The 17,251-nt window shown below is 37.8% G+C and overlaps 1 long non-coding RNA gene across 1 annotated transcript; it reads right to left on the bottom strand.

Annotated features, from left to right (window-relative positions):
* Positions 1–10,037: 10,037 nt before the first annotated feature.
* LOC107575922 (uncharacterized) lies at positions 10,038–12,396 on the bottom strand. Its single transcript, XR_001607960.1, has 3 exons — positions 12,297–12,396; positions 11,775–11,903; positions 10,038–10,100 (listed from the first exon to the last, which is right to left on the bottom strand). It is a non-coding gene; the product is annotated as an uncharacterized lncRNA (long non-coding RNA).
* Between the last annotated feature and the right edge of the window lie 4,855 nt (positions 12,397–17,251).

The following is a 17,251-nucleotide window of genomic DNA, read 5'->3' as shown; positions in this document are numbered from 1 at the left end:
AATTAATAAAACTTTTCAATACAATTTCCTGTATGACAGTTAAAAGGCATGTAACATGCGTCTGGGGTTCCTCATCCCAGATTTAAAGGAAACTTCATGTGCAGTAACTTTAGGCAAAGTTATATTGTTATTATTACAGTGTTACAGTGAAGTTGTGGGTGAACCGCGATGATCGAGAGAAAATGTCATCGTCTAGAGCTCACACAATAATCCCCTTCAGCCCTTCAGCTGATATCACTTAAACTACATTTAGCTTTTACTAGTAATCATTACTAGTATGATTATTATTTATTTTTTTCATTTAGTTGTTTATTTGACATTTTTAAATTTTTGTATGTCACTCTGTAACGTTTTTTTGATTTCTAATGTCTGACCAATTATATCTAACGTTACACCTGTTAATTATACGCACACTCTGAGGAAGGCTGAAGGCCCAAATGCATCAGTGTGCAGTGTTTTAGTTATGTTTCTATTAATAGTGATGATGGCCAAGAAGTGAATAAAGGATGTTTAACTTTTTTTGGACCGGAAGAAGTGTCTTGGATTTCTTTCTATTAATAGAGTTATCTTATATTGAAGTTAGCTAAGTTAGCCCCATTTAGCAAGCCTAATTATACAAGTGGTTTATTACTATTGTGATTATTCGCTGATAAGGAGCAAACCATTGGTCGGGTTTTAATTGCTGCTCTAAATTTTAAACCATGTGAGTTTCATGGCAAAGAAAGGCATCAATTACAACATTTAAACAAAACATGATCATTAGTAATTAGCTGGTAACTTACCTGGACAGTGGTTTGAGCGCAATGAGAAGAATTCACCCTCGGCCGCGGCCTGGCTCCGGAGGCTGAGGATCATGGGTAATCCTGACAGAAATACCAAATGTAACCTTTCCCCCCATTTTTATCAGAGAATAAGGCAGAAAATATATTTTATAATTTCTATACTGTAATAAACGTGTGTGTCTCTAATTAACGCAGTCTCGTATATTTGTATATGTAACGTTATATAGTATGTGTGTAGTGTATGTATAGTATGACCGCAAGGAATCGCGGGTTTATAATAGCAAGTAGATTACAGAATATAAAGCAATAAAAAGAAGGATTCAATTTCCTGATTATATGTTGAGTAATAATGCTTGAATATAAAAAAGAATAACAATCAGAAAAAAAATATACAGCGTCTGTGGTACCCAGTGGCAAAAAGAAAAACGTGGTGGAGGGCACGAAAGATATTTCCTATTGAAATACATTCGATGGAAAATCGTGTCCATGAACACGAATCAATAGATTCAATTTCGTGACTATATCACGAACTGCCGTGAGACTGGGTTGTTATATATCTCGATTTGAGTTATAGTATTCTAAAAAGGAACAAAGCTAAGGCTAAGAAGGAGTGTAATAAGTGTGAAAGAACAAGAACCATTCTGAGAATACAAAAGAGGTTTATATTTTTTTATTTAAAAGAAAAGAAGCAACTTGCATATCATAAGGGAGAATTGTTTACCTGCTTTCATTTAAAAAAGTGAGCTATTACATTAATGTACAAATACATCTTTGTTATTCTTTTTCTCTTTAACATTTGCACTTTGGTATTTCATTGAGTCTGGAAAGTTAATGGGGTCATATGATGCGATTTCAATTTTTCCTTTCTCTTTGGAGTGTTACAAGCTCTTGGTGCATAAAGAAGATCTGTAAAGTTGCAAAGACTAAAGTCTCAAATCCAAAGAGATATTCAAAAATCGACGCGTTTCAGAAAGGCGGGGCATAGAGGAGAAACAATAATGTACAGTATGTAGAAAATAATGTGTTTTTTGAACTTTAAACCGCATAAACACATTTCATTACACCAAATACACAAAATAATGTTCTTTTTTAGCAGCATCATATGACCCCTTTAATTAATTTACGAAGTTACGGAATCCTTGGGAATTGAAATTAAGAATTGTTTAATTGATCTTTAGTAAAATTGGCACAGGAGGAAAATTAATTTTACAATTGATTTTTGTAAAAATAAAATAAAATACCGGCCTAATTCACCATCCAACTGGCGGGAATCCAGGACTTGTGTTAGAGAAATAATTAAATTAACCCCTAGGGTTAAGAAAAGGGTTAAATTTAGATTTTCAAAAAACTTCATTCTGTGTGATTTATTAGCTTGTTTACCTGTGGGGACCTCAATTTAGGTCCCCACCATGACACGAGTCCCCATGAGTCTGTGTGATTCAGATTTAATTGCTTCCGGCTTCGCTACCGTTCGGACGTTCTTGCTTACTGCTCTGCACTTTGCTCCCTATTTCTGTACTTTTCTCAGATTTTTCTAAGATTTTTACTTCAGCAGATTAGCACAGTGCTCAAACAACACATTTTTGGCACAAACACTAAAACTAAAAACTCTCTGGGACTGGAATAATACTACAAAAAAGGGGACTTTTGCCTCCCACTGCCAGCAGCTTACATTCCGGAGACCGGAAAACACAGCTGTCTACATTCAAACAGAAGAGAAATAAAATGCCTCCTGTTGAATCTACTTGCTGCATGAACTGCCGCAAACTTCTACAAAGGATTGTGGTTCTTGAAACAAAGTTACTTGCTGGACTTCCAAAACAGGCAGAATACTCAGCAGACCGTCATCATGGACCCCCTCGCATACAGCCGGTGAGTCCCATGAATCTAGTGAATCTCAACAGTTTATACAAAGTGTAGAGGAACAAGCCGAAACTGATTGTCACACAAATTACAAAGAAGGACAGTTTATTGCTCCGTGGGCAGAAAATAAATATTCCTTGAATTGATAAATGATTATATTGTCTGCTCGGTGGACGGACAGATCAAATAATTGTAATATTGATTCTGCTACAGTTAATTCGAAGATATAATCTAAATATTTATTATGAATCATAACCAGTTATAATTCGTCATAAATATTCCCCTTTTTAGAGCTAATAAATAATAATAAACGTTACACATACTATGTACTTATTAATGTTATTACAATAACTAGGTACTAACCCTGAACCTACCCCTAAACCTACCCCATTTAGTTACTTTATATTACCAGTACTTTCTTAGGTAATTACACTTTAAGTACACTGTAAGTACATGTAAGTGCACGTACTGTAAAATAAAGTGCAACCAAAAAAATCAATAACACACTTGTAATCGTGGTAATTTTGTGGAGAAAAAAACGGACTCTTCATGTGAAATTGATTAACTATATGAAGTTGTATAAATATTTAAATTTTCTGCCCCCATGTATTAAATTTGTGATCATTCTGAATGTATTTTAATAGACTGAATCATGCAGTGAAAGAGCGCACTGTAAATGCGCACGCACACTAGACTTCACGTAATGCTTGCACTCTGAAGGTGTTTTGCATGCTTTTTGCGTCGTGAGAATATTCAGCAAAATAGCTCACTTGTCATGTATGTTACTTAGTTATATCATGTTATGAATAAACTAAACATTTAGAATTTTTACCTTAGTGTGTTTTACCTTCTGAGTTTCTTTATGTGTGCTGTTACGCTCCTTTGTTTTGAAGTCTCTCACAAAAAGACAAACAGAGTGAGCCTCAACAGCGCGACCAGAAATACATACACTATCCATTATAAATAGCAGTTTACATTGAATGTAGGCTAATCAAATTAGCAGAATCATTCTCGCATATCCATGCTTCGCATGTTATTATTATTTTTATTTTTTGTCACTTATGTTTTAGTATCAGGTCCGGTCGAAAAATATATATTTTTAAACTAGCTAGAATGCTGATCAGCTGTAGCTCGACCTATATTATTACTGATATTATTGAGAACATTATAAGATAGTTCGACCTGTATTCTGCTACTGCGATTCTCTCTGATGATGCACTAACTACCGCGGGGGAGAAAAAAACTTTGGTCTACATATCAGGGGGGTATATTTCTGCGATGATCAGAGGCACAAACCAGATGATCACAGAAGTAAAACAGGAGAGTTTGAGTGAATGGTGAGATTTGTACCAGATAGGATGAGAAACCAGAAGATGTCGTTCAAAAGCCACACACGCCATAAAATACAGACCCACAATCAAAGAATAGTCATATGCACCAGTCAGATTAAGTGTCGATGGGGTTGTTGCTGCTCCTTTTAACAAACAAATGACCTGTATGAGATCTGAAAGTATCAAATGACTAACAAAAACTGAAGCGGCAGGCCGGGATTTGATGAGGAAACACAAGGCAATCAGAGTTAAGATCATGATTGGAATCTCAATGACTGAAAGGACACGGATAAATACAAGTTCTGCATAATATTGCTTCCTTTCAAATTTCCTCTACTCCCTATCGAATAAATCATAATGTGATCCAGTTGAGTCATTGATGCTGATGTTATGTTGTGCCATTGTTTCACAAATTCCTGAGAGGAAGCACTAAATAACAAACCAGTCATTAGTTTCAATATGTAAGAAATGCTTAATTTCTCAATGTAAAAATGTCTTATTTGATGGCCTAACATGTTTCTTCTGTCTAAATGTTGCCATTCGAATAGGGTCTGTGTGATGTTACAGGGATAGTTCACCCAAAAATGAATATTGTGTCATCATTTACTCACCCTCATGTTGTTTCAAACCTGAAATTGTTTTTTCATCTTCAGAACACAAATTAAGATATTAAAATATTAATGAAATCTGAGATTTCTGTCCCTCCACTGACAGTCTATGCAACTAGCACTTTGATACTTCAAAAGACTGGTTTAGTCCAAATTTTCTGATGAGATTTGATCAATTTATATGGTGAACAGATTTAATTTAGGCTTTTATTCACATATTTACACTGATCAGCAAACATAAACAGAACCTCATTGGTTCTTACAGATCTCAAACGTGCTGCATAACATGAACCTCATTGATTCGGACACAACAAGCAAGCGTGATTCATGCTTATCTGTGAATAAAAGCCTAAATTAAATCGGTTCATCATATAAATCAATGTCTCTTCAGAAGATGCAGACTAAACCGCCCAATTGATCTGGGTTTCTTTATGAACTCTGCATTGTGCATTGACTGTCAGTGGAGGGACAGTAATCTCTCAGATTTCATAAAAAATATCTTCATTTGTGTTCTGAATGTGAAAAAAAGTTTTACGACATGAGGGTTAGCGAATGATGACAGAATCAGCATTTTTAGTTCAACTATCCCTGTAAAATGCTTAAAATACATTATTCATGTCACGAATTCGGTTCATGGACTTCCGTTTATTCACCACCAGATGTCACACTTTCCATTACATTGACTCTCGCACTACACAAACTGTTGCATAGCACCCCGGACTACATTTCCCATCATTCTTTGCACAATTTGCACACTGCCCTGATTGCACTCATTGCACACAGCTGTTTCTAATTACCTCATTCACTATATAACACCCACTCTAACCACCTTTCTCTGCTGAGTATTGTTTAGCCTGTACCCCTTTCCGAGTCTCCGTGTTTTCCTTTCCTTGCCTTGCCCGGTTTTGCCTGTTTTTGATCTTTGCCTGTTTTCCTGGTTTTTTCCCTCTCGTCTCGCCCCTGTGATTCTGTCTGCCGATCGGTGACCTACGCTAGCCCTAGGACTATTCTTGTGTTTTGCCCGCCATATACCTGTTTGCCAGTGTTTTGACCCTGCCTGTTTACCACGTCTCTCTATTAAAAGCTTGCAGATGGATCCACACGTCTCACGTCTCGTCAGCACCGTTACAATTCATTAAAAACCACATATATTAAAGAAGTATGAAAATAAACATTGAAATCCCTCTGCCCATAAAATCTTTTATTTAAACAATATCATAAGAATGTTGTTCTGAATATTCAGTATCACAGCACAACTGCTAGTGTGATATTGCTTTAATAAAATTGTTCAATAAACAATAAATACTGAACAACTTACATTTATGACAGAATTGGCCAGTTGGTTTGTGTTTCTTTCTTCCACACAGCAATCAAAGTAGAACGTTCAGCGTCGCATTTTCCACTGCCATGTTGTTGGTCTGATGGAGAACATAGTTGAGATACAAACAGATGTGAATAAACTTTCAGTCCATTTAGTAGGCAAGTTTAACTGTAACATTTCTAATCGAAATAATGAGATCTTACTGACATGTAAGGAGCAAGACAACTGGGGAAGTTTCAGTGAATGGTGTTTATTGAGCAAGTTGTATGCTGAAATAAGACGAGGAGTGAGTAGAACACAATAACATCAATGACAAATAAAATAAGCTGACTTTTCTTGCAGGAATCCACAGAAGCAGATGTGTGAGGGTCCAACTCAGCCTAAACAAGAGTTCAGCTCAAACCCTAATTAAACACACTCAAAGGTTCACTCAGTCAATGTCATATAAATGATTTGTAATGACTGTTAAACTGAAAAAAATAAAATTGTGAAAAGGGGTAATTTGAGTGAAATTTTTGGTACATCTACTAAAATGGCTTTCTACTTTATTTTACACAGTGTTTTGCACTTCCTCAGTTAAATAAGAAACCTGCAAATCCTAAGAAAAAGCACAAATGCTCTGACTTTCCTAATTCTTTTGCTGCTTTGTGAACTCTATGAAATTGAAACGCACTTTTAATTAAAGGAAACTAGTTTGATTAAATACAAACAATCAGTGATACCAGAGGCTGAAATACAAATATAGTTAACAACATACAGTAAGACAGATGATGATGTTTATGAGCTGATCTCCTCATTATTGAACACAAACCCTAAAATGAGAAGTGGCTCTGACAAGGACCTGAAAGAAGACTCCCAAAACTAAATTAAACAATATACAAGGCAATACGACACAACACAACACATGATCTTACCTGGATCAGACTGTGGCTTGAAGATGTTCTTCAGTAGATGATGGTGTCTGTGAGCTGATGGTCGTTCTTTTATAGTCTGAATTCACTCCGGAAACAGCGGCAAACGGAGAGTGATTCTGTCAGATAATGAGCTGAAAGAAAGAACAAACAATACATTAACCTTGCTTAATGTTTAATGCACATGCAACCACAACTTCAAAATGTAAAACCATTACATGACATCAAAAAATTTAACCAAAGGATCTGTGTACAACTTGAGGGCTGCAGAAGTCTCCAGGTCGTCATTGTAGAAAAATTAGATGCCATTCCAGTTAACGAGGAGCAGAGACCAGAACCTGAGATCGGATCTGCAACCTGCATCTTAGGCAACTATGTATTAAAAGGTTTTCAACTGACTTGGAGAGGTCAAGCAGCATGGAGATAAAAACCTGCCCTGGGGAACTATACGCATCGCAAAACTAAGATGGCCTAGCAAAGAGAGCAAATAACTTTTGAAAAAGGATACGGACTCCTGGGCATTTCTCATGACTTCTCTAATGCGATTTAATTTCTCAAAGGGCAGCGAGGCTTGCATAAGGTTGGAATCTAGGATGATGCCTAAGCATTCAAGAACTTTAACGGGCCTAACGTTTTCTCCTCAGAAAGAGGAACACCTAAACCGTCGAAGGTGTGCTTAAAGTGCCAAGATGCAGCGGTCTGGCTTTGCATTTGGATAATACACTAGCAGAAAACCATTTAAAAGGTGAAGCACATGCGGCAATTTGCAGTTATTAAGAAAAATCCAACACAGTGCCTCTGAGAGTGTATCAAATATTTTTGGACTACTGTGACAGTCAAAGGTGAGCGTAACTGAAAAATACACGTTTTTCCTCCATTTATCACCAAATAAATGACACTGTGATGGATGTAAAGGCGTAATTTTAAAGGCGTCTGAGATGTCTGCCTTTGCGAGCCATGCGCCCCTTCCTGCTTGTTTAATAAATTTAATTGTGTCGTCGACGCTGGCATAAAACAGAGAAAAATGAGCTAAAAAAATAAGACTATTGATACTTTGAGCTGTGTCATTATGAGGGGCAGACAGGTCAATAATTAAATGCCTTTTCCCCGAATATTTACGAGTAGTGATTCCTATAGGATTAATTCGATAATTTGGAAATCTCAGCATCCTTCCCAGCCTGGAAACGTTGACTTGGGGTTGATGGTTTTATTTCTTTTTCCTCCTTTTTTAAAAAAACGGGTTAGTCTCGGGCACACAGATTTTGGATGACCGTCCCTGCAGTTACTACAAGCATGAACATATTTATAATTATAGAACTTATAAATATTTTCATTGAAATTGTAGCACATTGGAGTGGCAATAAGTATCACCTTAGAGTAAACAGGTTGAAAGCTTAGTGCCAGGCTTAGTTTGGAGAGACACAGATATGGGGCACAGATTGGGAGTATGTGTGAGAGCCGGAGATGGAGCAGGAGAGAGCTTGGTGACCAGTAAAGTGTCTGCTGATGAGAGTTATGTTGACTACAGAGCAGTCTAGTCTTTGATTAAATCGCTGAATGAACATGGCAGCTTTTGCAGAGAAGGATTCATGACACTCATAGAAGAGAGTTCCTCCATATGTCAAAGCCAGGTCAGAAATGATGGCTAGATAAGTGTCCAGCTCTGCCTAAGGCACACCTGTGCAATAATCATGCTGTCTAATCAGCATCTTGATATGCCACACCTGTGAGGTGGATGGATTATCTCGGCAAAGGAGAAGTGCTCACTAACACAGATTTAGACAGATTTGTGAACAATATTTGAGAGAAATAGGCCTTTTGTGTACATAGAAAAAGTCTTAGATCTTTGAGTTCAGCTCATGAAAAATGGGGGCAAAAACAAAAGTGTATAATTTTGTTCAGTATAATATTATATAATCATTATATATGGATCAGTGGTCTCATTAGTAATATGGCGCCAACTACAAACGCAGTTAAAAGTTAAGGTGATGAGTAGACCGAAGTTGGGCTCAGCTTGTTGTGCTGTGGGATGCAACCTGACCTCTGGAACAAACACCTTGTCAAAAATAAAAATGTTTCGGTTTCCTAAAGACCAGACGAGACGGCAAGCATGGATAACCGCTGTGCGAGGAGAGGCTTGGCTGCCAGGTAAGAATTCAAGGATCTGTAACACTCACTTCGTTACAGGTAACAAACTCATGATAAGCGACAGATATTAGCTAGCTGACCAGTAACAAGTCTGCAATAGTTATGAATTAGCTACATTTATTGGTACACACGTAGCTAACATTATATACATTATTTTTACACATTAACGTTACCTCAATGTAGTAGTTAATTCACTACGATTGGAACTATAACACAGTATTTAACAGTCGCCTTTGGCTTGCTCCCTGGGGACATAACAAATACAATAACGCATAGCTTTTCTAATGAAGCTTTAAATGAATTACTAAACAAGTACTTTTACTACATTTTCACTGATGAATTTACTACATTATCACTGATACATTTTATCTGTAAAGCTGCTTTGTAACAATGTGCATTGTGAAAAGTACTACAAATAAATTTGACTGATCTAATTTCATTGTAATAGTAGGCTACTCATATGTTTTAATCATTTTTAAGCAATATCATAGAATGAATTTTTTACACAAAAATGTGACAAGCACACTCATTTTTACACTGGTCTACCATCTATTTCTGTGTTTTTCACCCTCCTCACTTACCTGACATCAATATGGAATGCATCATCAACCATACTTACCCTTCCCGAGCAGTTTCTTGTGGTCCTGATGAAGCTTCGTCTAGGCTTAACTCATCAAGACCTAGCTTTTCGCTTCAAAGTGAGTTGTGGAACTGTCTCAAACATCTTTCATGAATGGCTCGATGTGATGGCTAAAGAATTACAATGCCTTGTCCGGTGGCCATCCAGAAAAGAAATCGGAAGAAATCTCCCCACCCTCTTCAAGACTACAGGTTTCCAAAAAGTTAGATGTATAATAGACTGTACTGAAGTGTTCACTGAGAGGCCAACTAGTTTGCAAGCATGAGCAATCCCATACTCCCACTACAAATCACATAATACTGTGAAGTTCCTTGTTGGTATTAGTCCAACAGGAGCTACTACATTTTTATCAAAAGTCTGGGGTGGTCGTGCTAGCGACAAAGTTGTTCTGGGTTGATTGACCTTCTTGAACAAGGAGACCATGTAATGGCTGATAGAGGCTTAAATTTTCCTGAATATTTTGCCAACAAATGTGTCCGTCTTCATGTACCAGCATCTACAAAGGGAAGAAAACAATTGACAGGATTAGAGGTGAAAAATGTCATGAGTGAGAATTGAAGTCATTCAGAGTTCTGCGGAACACCCTGCCAGACAGTATGTTTGGTCAAACGGAGAAATGATGAAACCGTCTTTGCACAATAGATAAAATATTAATTGTTTGTGCAGCACTTTCAAATTTGGGGAAACCACTTGTACCAAAATAAAGTAGGACTGAACCACAACTTAATTTGATACAAGATAACTTTTTTTTATGACATATTTTAAAATGTCAAAAACATGCATTATAATATTTGTAGTGTTGCACTTGTATCAAAATGTTTCACATGGATTGTAAATAAAAAAAAGTATACACCCTTTTTCTTGCTAGACTGATTTTAGATCAGCACTACTGAGCTGCTTTTGAAACCATTTTCATGTAGCTGTCACTCAACTGCAGTCTTCCCTCTACAAATTCATCCACAACTTTTGGCGGCATGTGTTTAAAGTAAAAGCTACGTAGCCTTTGCATATACTGTATGTATTGACAAAACCCTTGTCATAAGGCACATCAAGCTCCAGGTGCTGTATTGGGGTCCAAATAGCAAGACATGATGTTTTCAGCCCGAGACAGTGCATCCCTAACTGTACTTGCCTGTAGTAACCTCTGAGGCCTTTTGGGTTCAAAATGTACCCAAATAGCAAAACATGATGTTTTCAGCCCGAGACAGTGCATCCCTAACTGTACTTGCCTGTAGTAACCTCTGGGGCCTTTTGGGTTCAAAATGTACTGCCCCCCCTCCACTCTGATGTCTTGGTTTGTTGCAGTGAGTGCATCATGAAGGGATGTGCAAGCACTGAGTGTGATGGGGCATTTTACTTCTAGCAGCTTGTTATCAGTGATACCATCAGGGCTTGCTGCCATCCATGGGTCTCCTGCACACACCACTGTCCATCACTATGCAGCCCCTCTCCTTAATCTGCTCCTTTGCAAGTCCCTCGCTTTCTTTCCCATACCTTGTGGCCACACTTCTCTGGAACTTTGGGTAGAGGTGTTCATTGAAAAACTTAACGGGGTCAGTTGTCTCACGCTGAGGCACCTTGCTGGCTGTGCTTGCTGTTATGCGCAGCTTGCGTGCATCATGCCAGAGTGGTTCTATGCTCTGTTTTCTTGTGTTTCTCTCTAGTTCCACCACTTGATCTGGGTTCAGTTTAATGAAGGCATCATACAATGTTGCACACTTAGGACAGCTCAGAGCACTACCATGTTCACTGTGGGGCTGAGCTGCGGAACACATTGAATTCCTCTCCCTGAGCATCCTACTCTCCCTGACTACTGGTGAAAGTTGCACTTGTATCAAAATGTTTCACATGGATTGTAAATAAAAAAAAATGTATTATATATTTAGTAATGAACACTAACAAATACTGATTTATTGACTGATGAACAAAGTACTGTAGCATATGATTTCTGCTGTTTTTAATGTATTTCTGGTGAAATCCTGACTACCTGACTCAGAGGCTGTGTCTGTCTCACTGCTGTCACACATGACAGAAAAGAGAGCGCAGTCTGGCACAACTTCCTAAAAGAAATGGTGAAAAGACCTTACCTACACTGCCATATATATAGTACTGAATCTTTTATATTAGACCAACTGGTTGAATTGTTAGAGATATATGAAATGTAACTTACTTTCAGGGCTTTAAAAAGCTTTTTTGGTGACCCATCTGGATTTAGAGAGGGAAGGCAGAGGGGAGCTGGTAGCTTGATCTTTTTGCCAGGTTTCAAGAAATCGCACTGAGCTACTGGTTGTGGATCGGCCTAAAAGGATATTTGAAATCAATATTATATATAAATGTACATTATGAAAACAATAATTATTAAGGAAAATAGCCATGATATATATAATGTTGTACAAAATACCACCAATTTCACACTGAAATGTGAAAAGACCAGGATATAATTATTTAATATATTAAATATAATAATTGCAAAAAAAGCTCCCCTTCTTAGTCACCCGTGACCAAACAGATGGGCCCCTCTGGAGTCCATCCTGGACACACTGCTCCACAGTAACCAAAATCGTACCCACATGACTACACACCTCTCCATTGCTGCACAGATCCAGATAGACATTTTATTGAAAAAAGTTATCTAAATGCTACTGTAAACTGTAACGTTAGCTGTATTGTTTAGTTAGCCAGCCATTCTTACCCTGCCATGCAGGTACAATGCCCACTCTGGACTTCGCCGGACTTCCTCGCAATGATCCAGGTGGAGTAGCTCTTTGAAAGCGTCTGACCTGCCTCGATTTCCCCGTAAACAACACAGGTATTTCCATTTGTGTAGGTTAGAATGCGTTTAACTTTGCCTCCCTTGTATATACACATTCCTTCTCGACTAGGTATTCAAAGATGTGTACCTGACTGACCTCCGGTAAATCAGACAGGTCTGTAGAAAAACATTCTTGCCTCAACATTTTGTTGAAGGGCTCTGGTAGTGTAACTTTGTCGCATTTAAGTTTGGCCAAATAACGGTTCTTTTCTTCTACTGGTAACCCAAAATAATAATGACAAGACATAGTTTTGACTTGCTAGCTGATTTACTTATTTATTTAGCTTATTATTAGAAATAATCTACTCTAGAGGGACTTTGCTGTTGTTGTTATTGATTGTTTGTGGAAGTCTACCGGAAGTTAAGTTAGGGCCACAAAACCGCGCATGCGCAGTAACGTTTGTTTATGTTGTTACCGTTGAAACCGTCTATAGAGTGGTGGAACTATGATGTCACTTTGTAGGCAAAAACCCAGAAGTGAGTTAGCATTTTAGCACTTCCGGTTCCATCGTCTCGTTTTGTTTGAATGGGAGTGTTGTTAAATCCCCTAAAATAAGGTCCGTGGTTCACACAAGCTCAAGATACTTCCATGTTTTATTCTACGACATAAAACACACCAGTTACACCCCACTCATGATTTTTCAAAACTGTTACGTTTATTAAGAAAGACGGTTGCTAACAAGTTTGCTAAATGGGACTACAGGCTCTGTTGGAGACATTAAACTTCATAACGCTGAACAGTTTAATCAATTTACTGTATTTTCCAATTGTAGTATAATTTATAGTACAATTAATTGTAGAATAATCAATTAATATTTTTATATTTATATTGTTGTTCGACAATGGTTTTTTGCTTTGCCCCGAAATGCAACACAAGTCTTCGGATGTAAGATGCTCGTTTTATCGCTTTCCTACTGATACGGAGACTCATGTCCATGTAAACACCACATTTACCGGCTTAGTAACGGTTAAAGTGAAACTTTATGCATCGTTAAAGTTTCACTTGAACCGTTACTAAGCTGGCTAACATAAGACCAGTGGCCCACCGGTGACAAAGTCGGCGGCCCACCGGTGTTTTGCTCATCGTTATTCCAGTGGACCACCAGCGGCCGCCGCCGCTTTTCTGACAGCAGTCCGCTGACGAGCTGCTGGTTTATAATTACTGTTTGCTGGCGGTCCACGGTTGGTCCATGGTTCATACTCAGTTCGAGTACGCTAACCAAAATGTCCTTGCACACAATAATGGATCAAAAACAATGTACAATCACAATTGTAAATTTATTTTCAGTGAACAGATTAAATATACAAATGCATTTACAGTATATTTATCAGATGGTTTAATCCAATGTGACTTTCAAATAGAAGCATTCAGTTTTCGTACAAAAGTCAACCACAAAATCAACCATGGTGTTACTACAGTACAATAGCCAACCATTGTTTAACTATGATTGTTGTAGTAAATCCACAGTAACTACCATAACCATGGTCTTACTACAGCATAGCAGTAAACTATAGTAACTACAAATTTTACCATGGTTTCTAAAACTATGCTTACCACAGTTTTACACCAGCATTACTAAAATATTACTATAGTAGAACCATGATATCAAAACCTTAGTTTGAGAAAAAAATAACTGATTACTACAGTCATGTTTACTAGTTTTACCATAGTAAAAACATGATTAACTCTAGTAAGAGTACAGTGCTTTTCACAATCAAAGCAGCTTTAGAAAATGCATGTTTCAAGGTTACAATCAAAAAATATCCTTTAAACAGCCAGAGGTGACTGTTACTCACTTACTTACTTACAGCATCTTCTAGGAGCAAATTAAAGGGGTCATATGATGCGATTTCAAGTTTTCCTTTCTCTTTGGAGTGTTACAAGCTGATTGTGCATAGATAAGATCCCTGAAATTGTAAAGACTAAAGTCTCAAATCCAAAGAGATATTCTTTATCAAAGTTAAGACTCTGCCACACCCCCCTAAAACGGCTCGTTCTAACACGCCCCCACATATCTACCTCACTATGTGGAAATATTAGCATAATGCTGCCCAAATGTGCACGCAAAGAAAGAAGGCGCGGTTTCAGTGCAGATTATCTTGATGGGAAAAAAGCCTGTAAGTTTCTTGAACTATGATTGAACACAGAGCTTATTTTTTGCAATAATCCAAAAGCCTATGGAAAAATCCTATTGGCTTTTTGTCGAGTGAACAGTGTGATGCTAACAGCCGATCGGCCTACAAGGTGATGTCATAGTTCCCCCACTCTATTCAGGGCTCTACAGTGGGACCATTTCAGTCACAGTCGCACGCAGTAGCGAATGCGACTGTGACTGAAATGGTCCCACTGTAGAGCCCTGAATAGAGTGGGGGAACTATGACATCACCTTGTAGGCCGATCGGCTGTTAGCATCACACTGTTCACTCGACAAAAAGCCAATAGGATTTTTCCATAGGCTTTTGGATTATTGCAAAAAATAAGCTCTGTGTTCAATCATAGTTCAAGAAACTTACAGGCTTTTTTCCCATCAAGATAATCTGCACTGAAACCGCGCCTTCTTTCTTTGCGTGCACATTTGGGCAGCATTATGCTAATATTTCCACATAGTGAGGTAGATATGTGGGGGCGTGTTAGAACGAGCCGTTTTAGGGGGGTGTGGCAGAGTCTTAACTTTGATAAAGAATATCTCTTTGGATTTGAGACTTTAGTCTTTACAATTTCAGGGATCTTATCTATGCACAATCAGCTTGTAACACTCCAAAGAGAAAGGAAAACTTGAAATCGCATCATATGACCCCTTTAATTTGCTCCTAGAAGATGCTGTAAGTAAGTAAGTGAGTAACAGTCACCTCTGGCTGTTTAAAGGATATTTTTTGATTGTAACCTTGAAACATGCATTTTCTAAAGCTGCTTTGATTGTGAAAAGCACTGTACTCTTACTAGAGTTAATCATGTTTTTACTATGGTAAAACTAGTAAACATGACTGTAGTAATCAGTTATTTTTTTCTCAAACTAAGGTTTTGATATCATGGTTCTACTATAGTAATATTTTAGTAATGCTGGTGTAAAACTGTGGTAAGCATAGTTTTAGAAACCATGGTAAAATTTGTAGTTACTATAGTTTACTGCTATGCTGTAGTAAGACCATGGTTATGGTAGTTACTGTGGATTTACTACAACAATCATAGTTAAACAATGGTTGGCTATTGTACTGTAGTAACACCATGGTTGATTTTGTGGTTGACTTTTGTACGAAAACTGAATGCTTCTATTTGAAAGTCACATTGGATTAAACCATCTGATAAATATACTGTAAATGCATTTGTATATTTAATCTGTTCACTGAAAATAAATTTACAATTGTGATTGTACATTGTTTTTGATCCATTATTGTGTGCAAGGACATTTTGGTTAGCGTACTCGAACTGAGTATGAACCATGGACCAACCGTGGACCGCCAGCAAACAGTAATTATAAACCAGCAGCTCGTCAGCGGACTGCTGTCAGAAAAGCGGCGGCGGCCGCTGGTGGTCCACTGGAATAACGATGAGCAAAACACCGGTGGGCCGCCGACTTTGTCACCGGTGGGCCACTGGTCTTATGTTAGCCAGCTTAGTAACGGTTCAAGTGAAACTTTAACGATGCATAAAGTTTCACTTTAACCGTTACTAAGCCGGTAAATGTGGTGTTTACATGGACATGAGTCTCCGTATCAGTAGGAAAGCGATAAAACGAGCATCTTACATCCGAAGACTTGTGTTGCATTTCGGGGCAAAGCAAAAAACCATTGTCGAACAACAATATAAATATAAAAATATTAATTGATTATTCTACAATTAATTGTACTATAAATTATACTACAATTGGAAAATACAGTAAATTGATTAAACTGTTCAGCGTTATGAAGTTTAATGTCTCCAACAGAGCCTGTAGTCCCATTTAGCAAACTTGTTAGCAACCGTCTTTCTTAATAAACGTAACAGTTTTGAAAAATCATGAGTGGGGTGTAACTGGTGTGTTTTATGTCGTAGAATAAAACATGGAAGTATCTTGAGCTTGTGTGAACCACGGACCTTATTTTAGGGGATTTAACAAAACTCCCATTCAAACAAAACGAGACGATGGAACCGGAAGTGCTAAAATGCTAACTCACTTCTGGGTTTTTGCCTACAAAGTGACATCATAGTTCCACCACTCTATAGACGGTTTCAACGGTAACAACATAAACAAACGTTACTGCGCATGCGCGGTTTTGTGGCCCTAACTTAACTTCCGGTAGACTTCCACAAACAATCAATAACAACAACAGCAAAGTCCCTCTAGAGTAGATTATTTCTAATAATAAGCTAAATAAATAAGTAAATCAGCTAGCAAGTCAAAACTATGTCTTGTCATTATTATTTTGGGTTACCAGTAGAAGAAAAGAACCGTTATTTGGCCAAACTTAAATGCGACAAAGTTACACTACCAGAGCCCTTCAACAAAATGTTGAGGCAAGAATGTTTTTCTACAGACCTGTCTGATTTACCGGAGGTCAGTCAGGTACACATCTTTGAATACCTAGTCGAGAAGGAATGTGTATATACAAGGGAGGCAAAGTTAAACGCATTCTAACCTACACAAATGGAAATACCTGTGTTGTTTACGGGGAAATCGAGGCAGGTCAGACGCTTTCAAAGAGCTACTCCACCTGGATCATTGCGAGGAAGTCCGGCGAAGTCCAGAGTGGGCATTGTACCTGCATGGCAGGGTAAGTATGGCTGGCTATACTATACAATACAGCTAACGTTACATTTTACAGTAGCATTTAGATAACCTTTTTCAATAAAATGT

Source organism: Sinocyclocheilus grahami, unplaced genomic scaffold (assembly GCF_001515645.1).
Source record: "Sinocyclocheilus grahami isolate Dianchi unplaced genomic scaffold, SAMN03320097.WGS_v1.1 scaffold3013.1, whole genome shotgun sequence".
Classification (NCBI taxonomy): Eukaryota; Metazoa; Chordata; class Actinopteri; order Cypriniformes; family Cyprinidae; genus Sinocyclocheilus; species Sinocyclocheilus grahami.
The sequence above is the reverse complement of the archived record's forward strand: the minus strand, read 5'-3'. Positions and strand labels throughout refer to the sequence as shown.